Genomic DNA, 14,991 nt, shown 5'->3' on the forward strand with positions numbered 1-14,991 from the left:
TGTGTTTTTGTTTAGCTTCTATACTTGTTACTATGTTTCTTAAACTGCAGGCTCAGAGGCCGGCAAGGCAGGCAGGGAACGTTGCAGTCCTCCCTCACTGAAGCAGCAAGCCTCATGTTCAGTTTAAGCTGCCTGGCTGTCGGCTGCCATCTTGGCTGGCAGTTAATTTGCATATCGCCCCTGATTAGCCAATGGGAAGGGTAGCAGTCATACGCCAATTACCATGTTTCTTTTATTAGATAGGATTTGAATACCTATGTGTCACTGATGGAGATAATAAGAAAGAGCACCCTAGGGTGCTTCCTCTAAATTTCTCATGTTTTGGAGGCAGTACATCCCCTCTGGTTATCAAACCTGCAAATAACAGGAAGATCAGAATGACTACATGAAAACTTGACACCAGTAGGAAAGAAAACTAAAGGTTGATAATATCCTTCAAATTACATTGGATAGCAGTTATTGAAAAATTGAGGTTTATAGGGTAAAAAATGACAATTGCTGACTCTTTGTGCTATACAATTCTGTTTCTATTATTCATTTTATTTCCAAAGAAGTCTAAAATTGCTCTTAAGGAATAAATATCCATTGCTAATGACTTTTTACCTTCATGAAAGGATGGTCTTGTCCTCAAGTAGACATTGTTTTCTGGGGATTTTATGACTTTTAACACCATTGAACTGAGGTCTGGGAAAACTATAGGCATTAGAAATGAGCAATAGAAGAACATCCACAGAGGAAAGAACATCTTGTTCCCATCTGAAATTAGGTAAGATTCAACTAAAGAAAAGTGCACACTGTGAGGAGCTCAACACCTGTTTCTCTTGTTTGTAACTGTTCGTGTGAGTAAATAAATAAATGACAGGAGCTGAAGAGAAAGAGGAATGCCAAGACAGCTCTAATTAGAGATGGCTGTTGCCCTGTCCTTAATGGCACCTGTGCAGTGAGGGAAAGAATGAATGTTCAATGGGCTGGCTTAGGAGGAAGTGGGAGAAGCAAGCCCCTAAATACTAAGCGCTCATCCTGGGAGAGATATCCTCTGTGTGAGCCGGGACAGCGGGCCCTGAGGGGGAGCTGAGAAATCAGACCTCCGGTGGAGCCTGCATGATGTTTCTGATGAAAAGGGAAAACAATCACCTTTTCCACTTGGGCTTTGGTTCACCTTTACTCCTTGTAGCTATTCCTTTAGATTCATCATCTGGTAGCTTTTTATTTCTATTCTTTCAGAAAATGAAATTGTTGTATGTTCAGGAACTGACACAATTACCTTTCGGTTATTCTGGAGTTGAGACGACCTGAAGACCTCGTCATCCACAGAGCAGGTGCGGTCTTCTTTCTCTAGTGACTATGGGCCGTATGCAGATCAGAAGAGCGCAGCCGCTGGGTGTTCAGGATTGTACATTTGCTTTTGCTCTTCGCAGAGTCAAGGGAACCTACGGAACCCATGCCTCCACTGCAGCACTAACTTGGCCTGTGAGACAGCTTTAACTTGAAAGGGGTGGGGATGGTCTGACCGATGCTTCTCTGTCTCTGGATCTGTTTTTGTTCATCAGTTTATGTTGTTCATTATATTCCATAAATGAGTGAAATCATGTGATATTTATCTTTCTCTGACTGGCTTATTTCACTTAGCATAATGCTCTCCAGTAGACCGTCAAACCTCAGAGGGAAGGTAGGGGAAGGTGGGGGGAAGGGGGAGAGATCAACCAAAGGACTTGTATGCATGCATATAAGCCTAACCAATGAACACAGACACCAGGGGGGTGAAGGCCTGAGGGAGGGGGTAATGGGGGGATAAGAACACATATGTAATACCTTAATCGATAAAGAAATTTAAAAAAAGAAAAGAAGATGGAAACTATATGGTCTTGAAATAAAATTTGAAAAATGCCAAAAAATAAAAGGTGGGGACTCTCACACGCTGTAACCCAGATGGAGGCGTTGGGAAGGTTGAAAGCCACTTCACGTCCTCTGTGAACCCTGTACCACAAGGAAGGCAGGGAATGTTTCTCTAGCAGCCGCTCCTTTGGTGAAACAAAAGCCTTGAGGAGATCATCACTTTTCTTAGACCCATACAGTTTATTATCACCAGAAATGTAATTTTAAAAAAGCAACAGGAAGGGCTGAAGGAAAAAAATATTTAAATGATCATATCAAGAACAAAAAGCAACTGTTCTGTATCAGGCAGGAGATGATCAAGATGGCATGTTTTTCTTTGATATTATGTAAAAGTTAAACTGATGCGTGTCTACACAGAGTGCTCTTAGTCTCTCAGTAAACAATGCAAATATTAGATCGTTTTAATTATAGTAAAATTACTCCCGTGTAAGCTGCAAAGCGTTTGTGCTGCAGGGATGAAATTAGAGAAAGTAGAAGTTGGGAGTTGACTGCTTTACATTAGAATTGAAAAACAGGAACACGGAGGAACCATTCCTTTTCGAGTAGATTCTAGCCTCATTTAATTTAGAATTCCAAGATTTGCAGAAGAATGAGACAAATATGGTTAGGCTAGAGGTAGCAGAAAAGTGTAAAAACAGTCAGCAAAAATATGCTAAATAAAAGCTGTTATTTACATTAGCACTTAACAGAGTAAACACAAAAAAAGATTGTTTTACTAATAAAGACAAAGGTAACAATGCAGTAGTAACAATTCAGGTTTTAAAAACTGTATTTCAATCATTTAGGAGGCATTACCGAAAACTGCTATTAAACCAACTACAAACAACTGTGAATCGAAAAGGTAGTGTTGTCTAGTGGATAGAGCACTGCATTTGAAATGCATGGCCTTGACAATTATGTTCTGCTGAGCGTGTGATTCTTTGTGAGACTTTATTTCTCAGTGCCACTGTTTTCTTATCTGCAAAACAGAACCCATGAAAATCTCAACTATATTTAACTGCTAGATAAAGTATCTGATGTGTTGGTTGAATTTCAGAATTTCAGATATGCAGAAACGTGCAAAAATGTATCTAAATACATTGTCTGTACCAATTTATTTAATCCTGCTACTCTTTCTTCAAACGATAAGACCCAGGAGGCTCCACCCGATTAAACAAATCAGAGCCCACTGGCTCTTATGGAATTGAGGAATGTGCAAAATCCTCCCTTGCCACCCTCCACCTACCCTCGTCTGTTCCAGCCTGGCTGCTCTTACTAAAAGGAGTCAGACAATCCCACAGTCATGTCGATCAGAGTTTCAAAACCCTCATCTTCATGATGCTAACAACTGGTTATTTGAACTGATTTAAACAAATAACTGTTTTTTCTCTACTTTTCATTTGGCCTTTCGTGTATACAGTTTTGATGGAATGATCATTTTAAAGCACATTAAACTATAGAAGGTATTGAGAGACTCAAGCTCAGTATCTCTACCTTTTCTTTGTGATGAAAACGTAAATGCAAAGCAAAATAATTGAATCCTAAATTCATTATGTTTCAATTTGCTGGGTAAGACCAAATAATAAAACATCTCGAGGCAAGCATTTCTGTTTTTAAAGAACTCAATTCAACAGAAGGCTGAGTGATGGCAAAAATCTCTCCACACAAGTAATTAAAAGACCTAGGTTCCCGGGTTCTAGCTCTGGTCCCTTCTTTTTTATTGCCCGTGTATTTTTGAAAACTTCACATCTCTTCATAGCTAAGAGATAGGCTTAATAGATATAATGTTTACAATAATCGTTAGAATCAGGGCCCATTGTTTTTTGGTCATTTCAGTAAAAGCATCACATTTTGATCAAATCTTTTATTGATACAAAAAAGAAAAGGAGAGAGAATAAAATACATTATTCTCTACCATTAGATTTCTAATGTGGATATTCCCATGTCTCTGAACTAAGACTGATTTTTTCATTCATGATTGTTGACTAAGAAGAAATGTGTCCATAAAATGAGGCAAAAAAAAAAACCCAAAATAGTCCTGCCTAAAAATAATAATGTATTATTCACATAGAATCAGAACTCATACCATCTAACAGGAAAACATTTTAAGTGATAAGATTTCATTCTCTACTCAATTTTTAATATGCTGTGGGGTTTTTTTTTTTTTTTTTATCAGTTTACGCATACCATCTTCTTCTCCTCTGCTGATTCACACCGCCTCAAGTCACCCCTCCTCCTCCTGCCACCCACACTTTCTTCAGTTTTACCTTTGGAACTTTCCAGCTCATATATCAAGTTCTAATTGGTTTCTGAATTTTCTGCAAACCTACAGTTGACTTTTTCTTAACTTTGCCCACATAGTTACAGGGTACATTATGACCATATAATTATGCTAAAATGTGGATGATGTTTAAGTCAGTTATAAAAGTACTAATGCACATCCCTCCCATTAGATAAGAAGCTATTAGATGAGTAGCAGCAAAGTGGGTGGTGGTATTCTTACTTTTCTCTACTTAACTCCCCAAAAATTAAAATCATCAAAAGAAAAAGCAGGTTAGCTGTCAATACCCATTATTACTCATGTCTTGACCGACTCTTCTTTGTGTAATATCCACTTTGTTATAATTATAACTAAAGAAAAGACATTGTATTAGCACTCTCTTTATCAGATCGAAAGGATATTTTGAACTAAATGCCTTGAAATTGTTTGAACGTAAAAATGAGAGTTATTTTGATTATGTAGATGACATCTTTGTCATTTGAAAAGTATCAAAACAAAAATTTCTAAACTTTTAAAATATGCTTTTCTTCTTCAATTACAAGAAAATGCAACACATTACATTATTTTTAATACACACAAAATCTTTCACCATGTTTTCTACCAAAACACTTCAAAGTCTAACATAATGGCTATTTTACTTGCAAATAACTCAAGGATAAAAGCCTCTCAGGTTTGAGTTAAAGAAGAACATTTAAGAGTTTAGTGATTTCATTTATACGTTGAATTATTTATTGTTTTCAATGTGCTTGGGTTAACACTGACTGTAAATAGCACTTTATAAGACTTCAACCAATTCCTTGAACCTCTATCCTACTCATTAGTTACTGATCCACTTGTTGAAAACCCTATTGCCCTTAACCTCAGGAGCTGAGCAGGGATGCTGAGTACAGAACATCGTGGCAACACTCATAGTGTCACTAAGAGTCAGCGCCAAGTCAACAACAGCATGTAACACACACATGCATTGTCACCAAGAGGAAACGCTCTGATTTTTACTTTAAGAAGTGTCACAGAGTGCACCCAAACTTGAAAAATGAATATCGTCATTTGAGTCGACTGGTTTCCATTATTACCTATAGAATGTCTTTATCAACATAAATACTATGATTAAAAATGTGGAGAAACTATATCAGAATTCATTGTAAGCTGTGGCCAAAGATGGGATTGCTCAATTTGACTCAAAACCTTACTCTGACCAACCCTTAAAACCTGTTCTCTTCATTGAAAAAAAACCTTTTTCTGACCCAGAGTTGCTTTCACATCCTGTTCTGCCCTAATATCATATTTTCACATCATCCTTCCTGGTCTTCGCATCTAGTAGGCCTTTATAATAGATTCATTTAAACATGGCCTTCTAACCTGAGCACTTCCAAGTGAATGGGAAAGGCACTAGCCACTTACTGCACATATTGCTGAAGAACAACATCAGGTGAATGGTGTTACCTGTTCTAATTGCATAGTGTCAGTGAATTTGCATAAGAAATAAAAACTATATGCATGTCTCTAGTCACCTTAGAATAGGATTTCTAGAGGACAGCAGCAGCTTTACACTATGCAGTGCAGCACCTAGCACTTGTTGGGTGCTTAATAAATATTGAACAACCCAGCAATCAAGCCCTCGAGGCAATGGCTGCAGTTGTTAGTTGACACATATGCAGACTGTGCACAGTAGGAATTGCCAATCAAACAGCCAGATCTGAACACACAGAAAATAGCAGAGACAATAATGGCAGCATCACCTTCAAATACAAAGGACAATCTATATGTATATATTGGGCTACATATGAATTTCAAAGTATTCATGGATTCCTTTGCATTCGGTGTGCATTTACATAACTCACAGCATGCGGAATTAGCTGAATGCACACTCCTCTCCTCAGCAGCTATGCTTAACAAAAGGTCAACAGTCTAAAATGAATTTTAAATAAATAATGTCTTTGCCTGAATTAAATCCAAAATTGTCCTGGATACAGAGTACCTAACTCTTTCATGCCATCAAATGTGGAATTTCCTCCAACTCTACATATTTACAATTACTCACTCATAGATTCCATTGGTCTGGGAGTCCACTGTGTGAAATGTGTCTCTTCGCTAACATGTCTAGTTAAGAAGTAAATCTGCCAACTTTACCTTTAGCACCAGGATGTCACTTTGAAACAAATCTTTATAATTATAAACTCTGATTTGTATGTCAGACAATTAAGATACTGTTTAGTAAACTGTATCATTGTCCCTTTTGCAGCATTATCTTCCTGCTGGCCTTGAAGAGTTAATGATTCTTAATATCGCTAATCTTTGTTCAAAGGTTTAGGTTTTCCTAAGGGATCTGACCCAGTTTTTAAAAATAAAAAGCAAGATAAATGAGGGTGTGACTGCACTGAGGTGATGGGAAAGCCTTAGCATGCCTATCGTTTCCCTTCTCACCTACATTTCCTGTGATCCTTGCTCTTGTGTCAACCTTTAGTGAGTACTGCCTGAGCTGCTTAAAATTTTACATTCAAAGTCATCTTTCTGCTCTTGGGAATATTTAATGTGAGACATCATCTTGCATAGAAATGAGCTCTGCAGCGTGAAAACTGGCTTCAGGTGAATTCTACTTTAAAAAAGTGCAAGTGAGAACAGGAAGAACCTGAAGCAAGCACCACAGTTACACCAGAATCACCACCAGTGGGAGGGCCCAGTGTTCAGAAAATTGTCTTACACCCTGATCAGTGGAGTCTATTTACTGTACAAAAATTACACTCAAATTAGGAACATAAGAGTCCTGGCATACACAGAAATGTTTCCTACCTTAAATTCTCAGGAACATTGTTAACTTGATTCACTGTTTGACATTTAAGTAGGCGCTACAAATACACTCAGTATAGAGAAGAGCTTCTCACTTCTTTGCCCATTAAAATGCATTGTCATACACTCTATTCCTCCTGACCAATAGGTAATATTGAGTCACTTCACCCAAACACAGCGCTTGGCTGACTCGACTCATTTATTCAATATTGACTTCGTTCTTATGGTGTGCCAGGCCTGATAACAGTTGCAAATGGCAAATGAGAAATGCATGCCCTCTCTGCTCTCAGGAAACATACACTGAGTAGGAGGAGACAGACATACACAGATCATTGCAATGCCATGTGGCAAAGGCTAAAATAGAGGCATGAACCACACATGTTGGAAGCACAGACTAGGGAGTAGCTAATTAGGGATAGCAAATGAGAAGGCCAAGTGTGTAGGTTTTGAATCGAGTTAAAAGTATGAGCAAAGTGTAGGGGGTGATAAAGGGTAGGCAGAACTTGCAGTGATTCACATCTTCTATTACCTTCTCCTCTAGTTCCATTAGAATAGCTCCTTGTAGGGCATACAGATTTCCCTCTCAAATGGATGAGGGTATATTGTTACTCTTAACTCCAAAAGGTAAAAATACTTAGGATATCTCTGAAGGACTTGATAGAAATCTGTTTGCCACTCATAGGAGGTGGATTTCTATGAATTTCCCTAATGTCAGCAAAAGTGGTAGAGGTCACTTTAAACATGGCAGTAGACATACAAGGATAGGTAAGATTTGGTCTGTGATCTCCAGGAGCTTGTGTTCCAGGGGAGTAACAGACAGGTAATTGTGGACTCACACTGCTGTCTGTCAAGTGCAATCACAGAGAGAAGCATTGGATGTAAAAGGAAGATGAAAGAAGGACAGTGAGCCCATGCAAGGGGCGTCAGGGAAGAGGATGTCTTTAAGCATATCATGTCCGACTTTAGTCTTAAAGGAAGAGTTAGACAAGGATAAACAAAGGTAAAGAGTAACTAGGCAGAGGAAATAGATGAAGTAACATGAAAACATCAAACAGCACAGTGTGTACCAGGCTCTTCATCCAGTTAAGTCTCATGCAGCAAAAGAAGAGGGTACGACAGAGAGGTGAACCTGAGGAGGTGAACAGACATCAAAGCATGGAAGATACTACCTACCTTTGGAAAGAGTTGATAATAAACCACAGTCAGTGGATGGGCATTTTATTTAAAAATACTAATATCTCAAAAATTTAGTCGCTTACAAAAGTTGCTGAAAAAGTAAGTAGCTGAGGCAGAGGTCAGATGGAGGTCTGTATCTTCCCAAGCCTACCCTCTGGACCACTACTCCATAACTGACCACCTGAGTGTTGAGATGATCTTTTCAGATCTTCCTGTAACTTAACTTTCCTTTTCATTCTCTTGCTATCCATCTATGACAGGAATGGAGGAGCGGGGCTGGGAGAAAACACAGACACAGACACACACACACACACACACACACACACACACACACACACACACACACACACACTATGCCAGGAATGTGTTTGGGATTTACAAAAATGGCAGATGTGAAATTATTGAGAAGAAGCATGCCACACAAGTACTAATGTGATATCAGAACCCAGTGATTTCATTTTCCTGCTAAAGCAACAGAGTATTGTGAAATAAAGTCATAATTGGGCCCAGAATGCTAATAGGTGCAGCTGTATAACCCAACCAGTAAACAAAGATGACAGACCGAGAAGGGGAACTGAATGTAAGAGTACATGGCAACTGAATGTGCAGCCTGGATAATTTGAAGAGAAAGAGGGATGGTTGTTAGCATAAAACATATAAATGAATGCTTCTCAGAGGGAGGGAGATTATTTTTATTCTCTGCAATGATATTACCATAAATATTGGATTTGAATTGGTAGGGAACACCACCATAGAGAGCAAAAAACACTGTAGCAGAAAGGTCAGCTGAAGAATACAAAAACTTTGATATACGCAGAAGGAAAAGGAACACAATTTTTTTAACTTGTACTTTTTCAGACTAAGTGGACCGATTCTATACATACTGGAATCCTTCAGCATTCAGCAGGGACTGATGCACAAGGAAGACTTAACAGGGGCCCTCTCTGCCCTAAGTTTTCAATGATGCTCTGACATCATATCAAGTTTCACTAAAATACTGTCCCCGAAAATAGTTTGCGGCACTCTTTGACAGAGCAACATTGTGTCAATAATGGCTGACAGTTGAAGGAAACCACCATTCCTCTCACACACAAAGACAGCCTGCCCCTCCCTTTTCTTCCTGCCCAGAATGAAATATGGAAGAAAAAAAGGCATTGAAGTTAAAACAGGAATTAAAGAATCTGCAGCTGCTACTCGTATTCTTTGACCTTATGTTAGTTAACGTATCTTCTCTCCAGTGACTGATCAGATTCAGAATCTGAAAGGGGTAAAGTAAGTGTCTCTTTGAGGAATCTGGAGTTTCAAAGCATCCGGCTTGAACTCAAACATGGTATTAAGCGGGGATTTATCAAAGAGGAATATCCTCCCAGTGTCACTTCTACTAGGGATTCATTCGAAAAAAGAATGGCAAATTCTCAGTCGAAGACCATCTTTCCAATCTGTGCATACATATTCATCAGTGTCTTTAGGAAAATATTGCAGGTGGCACTAAGGGAAATTTGTATTTTAGCACTGATCTCATTCATTTCTTAGGTGCAACATGTTATAGACACAGCCTAGGTCAGTGGACTATAAGTTGTTCACAAAAATAGTTATTGGCTGCCTGATATTTTAAAGGCATTGCTAGGAATAGCAATGAGCAGAGCATATAATGAAATAAATGATATCTATCTGTATTATCATGGAACTTATAAAAATTGGGAATAAATAGTTGAGTACATTAAAATATTTCCATGTAAAGTAGTATAGTTATTGATACAGAAAATAAGAGTCTGCAGAAGGATCAAGATAATTATTGTTTACTAGAGGCCTGGTGCATGAAATTTCATGAACTGGGGGGATCCCTCAGCCTGACCTCCACCCTATCACAATCTGGGACCCCTCGCTCCTTACCATCCACCTGCAGTGGGGGAAGGAGAGGCTCCCACCACCACCGCTGCGCTGGCCAGCCATGAGACCAGCTTCTGGCTGAGCGGCGGTCCCGCTGCATTGAGCGTCTGCCCCCTGGTGGTCAGTGTGAGCTATAGTGACCGGTTGTTCCACCATTCAGTCGATTTGCATGTTAGGGTTTTATTACATAGGCCTAGAGGCCCAGTGCACGAATTCATGCACATTGAAAGAAAATTAGAAGGTAGCCGGCAGGGTGGAACTGGGTGAGACAAACCAGACATGCCCTGGAGCCAACCTCCCATGGTCCCTCCCAGGCCAGCCGCACCTCGGGCAGCACCAGGGCTTGAAGGGTGTCTGCGGAGTGAGCGGAGTCCCTCTGGCAGGTGGATCCCTTAGCCTGGCCCGCAGATATGAGGCTGAAACCAGTAGTCTGACATCCCCCAAGGGGTCCCGGAATGGAAGAGGTCACTCTGCAAAGTTGCTATCACTCAGCAGCTCCTGTGCTGTGTATCTGCCCCCTGATGGTTAGTGCACATCATACCTACTGACTGGTCAACCGGTTGGCCAGTCGGCCGGTTGGCTGGTCACTTAGCCTTTTGTATCTATAGATAATATGATTCATAGACTACATGACATGACAGTGATTTGACCTGTACTTATAAATTGCAACTAGATGCCAGTATTACCTGAACATGTTCACTTTCCACAATTCAAAACAGCCATTGTACATCTGTTACTCTCTCCTCAAACCATCATATTCCTCCCCAACTCAGCCCATACCTCATTAACCAAGTAGAAACCCTGACAATTCAGATGGTTCTTGCTTTAACGATATGGTAGCTTCCCACTGCTTGAAAATAGAATGAAAACTTTCACCATGCCCACATAGCTGCAGATGGTCTGTCACCTGCCTGCCTCTCTTTCTATACCTCTTTCCTCCTAGGACTCTTGGCCCCAGCCTCAGTGACCTGTTTCACTTCCTTGAATGGACCTTCCTTAATGCTGCCTCAGGCCTGTGCACACGTAGTTCCCTCTGCTCAGAACATCCCACCCCTCGACTTTGTCATGTTCAACCTTTTCTCATCATTCAGTTCTCAGTTCCAAGGTCACCTCTTAAGAAACACCTTCCCTACCGTCTTATCTGGAGAAGATCCCACTGACCCGTACCCCTAAACCAATATTTTTCTACCACATAACCTTTCTTTATATCAGTCCCGCACTAAGGTTTTACTGGAACAATTTTCATAGATTCACTTCATCTTAAAGCATAGGAGAAAATACAGTAAAAGTTATTCGTGTCTCACCATAAGTCCATTATTTCAAGACATGTAGATCTCATTTTCTCTTTAGTCTCCAATATCTCATCAAAGTCTATTCTCAAAAAGTTTTGTATTGTTTATACCTTACTAAGTTTTAAATAAAATTATATATTTAAAGTATACAACATACATAGACATGTCAAACTAATAGCATGTGCATTTCCTCACAGTAACCATTTTGTGTGTGTGTGTGTGTGTGTGTGTGTGTGATGAGAGCACCGATGATCTATTCTCATAGTAAATTTCCAGTATATAAGACAGTTTTATTAACTGTACATTAGATATCTAGAACTTATTCCTCCTACATAATTGCAACTTTGTACCTTTCTCCATTTCCCCCCTTTTTCTGCCCCTGTTAACCACTATTCTACTATCTACAAATTTGACTTTTTTAGATTTCCCACATAAGTGAGATCCTGTAGTATTTGTCTTCCTATTCCTGGCTTGTCTTCTCCTTAGTGCTATGGCTCTCTGAAATTATTTTATTTAGTTAATTTTTGTTTTGCCTGCCTTTTCTTACGGGAATGGAAGTTCTCGGAAACAAACCTGTCTGACCCTTCCGTACCTCGCTCTATAACTGGTACCTGGAGCTCAAAAATTACCTGCTGATTGATTGAATTAATCCATGCATAACTAAAAGGATAGAAAAGCTTAAAATAAAATGTGCAAAAGTGAGAAATAGAAAGTGTATGGTTTGTAAATTAATTATTACATAGCAATTTAAATAGTATAGGTTTCCAACCCCAATGTTCAGGTGTGGAGAAAATATTCCAACTTTTTTTGTCAGTTATGTGCATGGTTACTCTAAAGTTTATCTGTGATTTGAGTTAATAGAGAATCAAAAGAATCCATAATAATAAGAGTAATATGCTAATTAGATCAGACAACTGAATGACCTTCCGGGTGTCCTTCCAGACGACCTTCTGGACAAAGCTGGGGATGTGAGGGCTGAGCCCCTTGCATGAATTTCGTGCATCAGGCCTCCAGTTAAAGAATATTTGTAAAATGATACTGATTTTATCAGTAACAAATTTGTGAGTGTGATGCAGCACAATTACATATTTCATAAGTATATTGAAGAATGCAGTAACTAATATTCCTTATCTTACCCAGCAACCAATGGTGTGACCTCTAAAAAATAAGAAGATTTCAATTTACCTGAACCATGCTACCATTTATGGAAAGGATATGTTCAGTGAAATACATGTTCCTTTTAATATCTCTTAACTTAATATCTAACATTTTATTAATATGGACTTTGGGAGAGAAAAAGACTCTAAAGAATTCAAATCAGATCAAGTAGTCAAAATTATTAAAATCATTCTCTGCACATTTTCTTTGCACACGTTTAATTTAACATGAATCTCAGCAGTAGCTTCGAAAAGTGAGTACCTCTTAAGAGACTTTGAGTTACTTTTAGAGCCGCTCTCTTGGTTTTTATAGCCACTTTAAAATTAAGGTGGCTTGGGGAAAATCTACCATTCGTGAAAAGAAGCTTTTTAGGTAAAAATCTTCTTTTCTTAACTTTATTCTTCCAGCTATTTCCTTTAATGTACTTACTGATATAATGCAGGATAATGTTGCTCATAAGTTCTGAACATGTAGTTATGGGCTGATAATTTCATAGGTTAGAACATTCAGTCAGAACACTCATTAGATTACCATGTACTCTACCCTATTCTATAATTTTTCATATATCCATATGTCTATCTAAATACAAAAGACAGTGGCTGCTCTCTGCTAAGAGACGGAACGGAAATCTCCATTACAATACATTGTCTCCTGCGTGAATGCTCTCCATTTTCAGCTGTCTTCACTGTATTAACCAATGTCATCTTGTGGATTTTTAGCCTTGTCTAAACTGCTCTTGCAATGACAGTAGTAATGAAAAAAACACATCATGAGGAGCAGGCATTAATATATATCACTAATTACGTAAAACATTGTTTTGTCTAGTGCTACGATATTGCATGTAAAGCGGGTCTATCATGTTCACTTAATGTCAACATAGTCTATACATGAAGAAATATATTTTGAAAGGGAAGTTGGTTAACTCTTTTTAAAGTCTTATGAAAAGTGGTTTGAAATTACTATATATCACCAACCAAGCCATTACCTAAATTTGCTTTTGTGAATGAAGATCAATCTGAGAGGCAAAAATTTAATAATGCCAAATGAATATGAATTATTCAAAAAGGAGCAGGCATTTAATGTTTTCCTTTAATGAAATGCTGCTGATAAAAGGGGAAATGTCTTGTCAATTTTGGATCTTTTTGCAATTTTTATTTCCCACTCACATAACTATATCAAAAGGCTCTGTGATATAGAAACAGCATGGAAATCACCACATTGAAATGTACGAAATCAATACAGTCTTTATTGGCTAGAGTTTTTCTTATTAATTGCATACTCAAACCCTTTGCAGTCAAGAAATAGACTAGAAATAGAGACAACAAAACCAAATTTTATTCCTCAATAACAAATAAAAAAAAACATGAAATGTTTAAAGGTGTCTGAGGGACCCCAGTGAAATGTGAAAAATGGTAATGGCCCTTCAAGAAAATAGTTTTTGTAAGCCTAGCCCACCCAAGCAAAGCCAGAGGGGCTAGGGAAGAAGACACTCCAGTTGGGGGCATCACCATCCTTCACACTGTTCCCCACTTCTCTGACCCACTACTCTTATCGTTGGTTTTCCTGGTTTCCCCACCCTCCAGTTTGTTTACGGTTACATTTTAGATCTCAGCCACTGTCCTTGGAGTGGGAATGTGGTTGGCGTACAAGGTCTCAGCACCCTGAAAGGCATGATGGCCATTCTCTTCCTGGGAACTTTATGAACTTTAATTACAAGCAGCAGGAGAGGTTGTTCTCCTCCTCTCCCTTCCTCTCCCTCTCAATCAATAGAAACATATCCTCAAGTGAGGATTTTACAAAAGAAAGAAAGAATGCAGATAGTAAGAAAGTAAAACAAGAAAATAATATCAACTGTGTAGGTATAAACAAAGGCGAGCATAGTTTTAAAAATCAAGGAGGCAAAATATAGCAGTGGCTATGAAAATGAATGTGACATAATGTTCTTTTTAATCCTGTGAGCATATTAGTAATAACTTTTGTTTATTTGGTGCACTCTTTTTTTTAATATATTTTATTGATTTTTTACAAAGAGGAAGGGAGCGGGATAGAGAGTCAGAAACACCAATGAGAGAGAAACATCGATCAGCTGCCTCCTGCACACTCCCCACTGGGGACATGCCCACAATCAAGGTACATGCCCTTGACAGGAATCAAACTTGGGATCCTTCAGTCCACAGGCTGATGCTCTATCCACCGAGCCAAACTCGTTAGGTAATTTGGTGTACTCTTAAAAACTGAGAATTGAGGAGGTAGATTCAGTAAACACAACAACAAAAACACCCAAAGAGCAAGATGGATCTTGACTAGCCTGAGAATGTGTGTCTCAGAAATGTACTACAAAGCACAAGCTCTGTAAAATAAATAAAAATACTGCACAACTACCTCAAAGTCTATAGCCTGTAGTAATAGTTTAAAATTCAAATAATATCTTAAAGAAACTAAAAATTATAACTTTATCAGTCTGATACATTTTCTGTGAGGACTGATTCATTTGCTATTTATTGTATTAGCTCATTTGCTATTCATTGCTAT

Source organism: Myotis davidii, unplaced genomic scaffold (assembly GCF_000327345.1).
Source record: "Myotis davidii unplaced genomic scaffold, ASM32734v1 scaffold21, whole genome shotgun sequence".
Taxonomy (NCBI): Eukaryota; Metazoa; Chordata; class Mammalia; order Chiroptera; family Vespertilionidae; genus Myotis; species Myotis davidii.